Genomic DNA, 1,282 nt, shown 5'->3' with positions numbered 1-1,282 from the left:
AGGAGTCCAAGTCAGATGATCCAGGCCAGCCGGGCCATACTGCTTTTATCATGTTATAGATGTCCTCTCGGGGTATGTCTACATTGGAATGTAAGCCCAGGGTGAGCAGAAGTCATGTCAGCAGCTCCAACGCATAAACATAAACCGCGAGGAAAAGACCCACCCCCAAATAAGTTGGGCAGTGTCCTTCTCTCTACGGTTCAAAAGTCCAGCAACCAAAAGTCCTTTAACATGAGCCCCCCTCTCTGCACCCCACTCACAGCTGTTGTCCTTAGTCAGTGCAAGCCCAGAAGTGCCTCTGTACAGTTCACCTGCCATCCTGGGCGGAAAGAGGGGAAAATAAGAAGGCACCGTACTCATTATGTTGTCTAGGGACTCACTCATCCCTCCACACCCACCCTGTCCTAACATTGATCTAACCCCTAAATTTTAGTATTAGACCCCAGCCCACTTGGCTATGGAACTCATGTCCCCTGCCTAGCGAGTGCTATTGAATTGAGGGTGAGTCCCTCAGTCGGGGTCTGCCGAGCACAGTTGTGCTGCCCTCCATTTGCACAACAAGGATAACAACCTTTTATTTCTCCTGCTCCCAAAACAAGGAGACTGGGAATCCAACACCAGCCAAAAGTGATCATTTCAGCAAGCAATTCAACATATTTCCAACATACTGTAAAATCGACATGCAGACTCATACACGAAACCTTGCAAGAAAATCTTCCTGAGGGAGTCTGAGGCACCTACTGCTGGAGGAAAGGAGGGAGCTGTGGGTTGGGATTGAGGAACTGTGTGAGGAGGAGGGGCCTGTGGGTTGGGATTGAAGGGGGCTGTGGGTAGGGACAGAGGAGAAGGGTGAAGAGGAGTAGGCTCTGGTTGGGAGTGAGGAGTAGTGTACATAGGAGGGACTGAGGGTTGGGATTGAAGGGTACTAGAAGATGAAGGGAAATAGGTTTAGCCTGAAGAGCATCGTAATTTGGGGATCCAGCAGGAAAGGGGAAGGCAGCAGGTCATTCTAATTCCTTAGGGATATTCTGTGTGTTTGTACATGTGTGTGTGCAGGGACGGAACATGCTATATGCCCAGAGAATTCCTCCAGGATGCAAGGACAGAGGAGCTGTCAGGATGTTGCCCCTTCAAACCCACACACAAAAAGGCCCTTCTGAGGAAAGGGAAAATCCTGAAGAGAAAAAGTAACATCAAACAGGACTCCAGAAAGACAGTTTAAGATCTTGGTGACTAGTTTGTCACCTGATCAGGGACTTGAACCCTCAGATTAAAAGTCTGA

This window comes from Chelonoidis abingdonii, chromosome 11 (assembly GCF_003597395.2).
Source record: "Chelonoidis abingdonii isolate Lonesome George chromosome 11, CheloAbing_2.0, whole genome shotgun sequence".
NCBI lineage: Eukaryota > Metazoa > Chordata > Testudines > Testudinidae > Chelonoidis > Chelonoidis abingdonii.
This window is presented reverse-complemented; position numbering follows the sequence as displayed.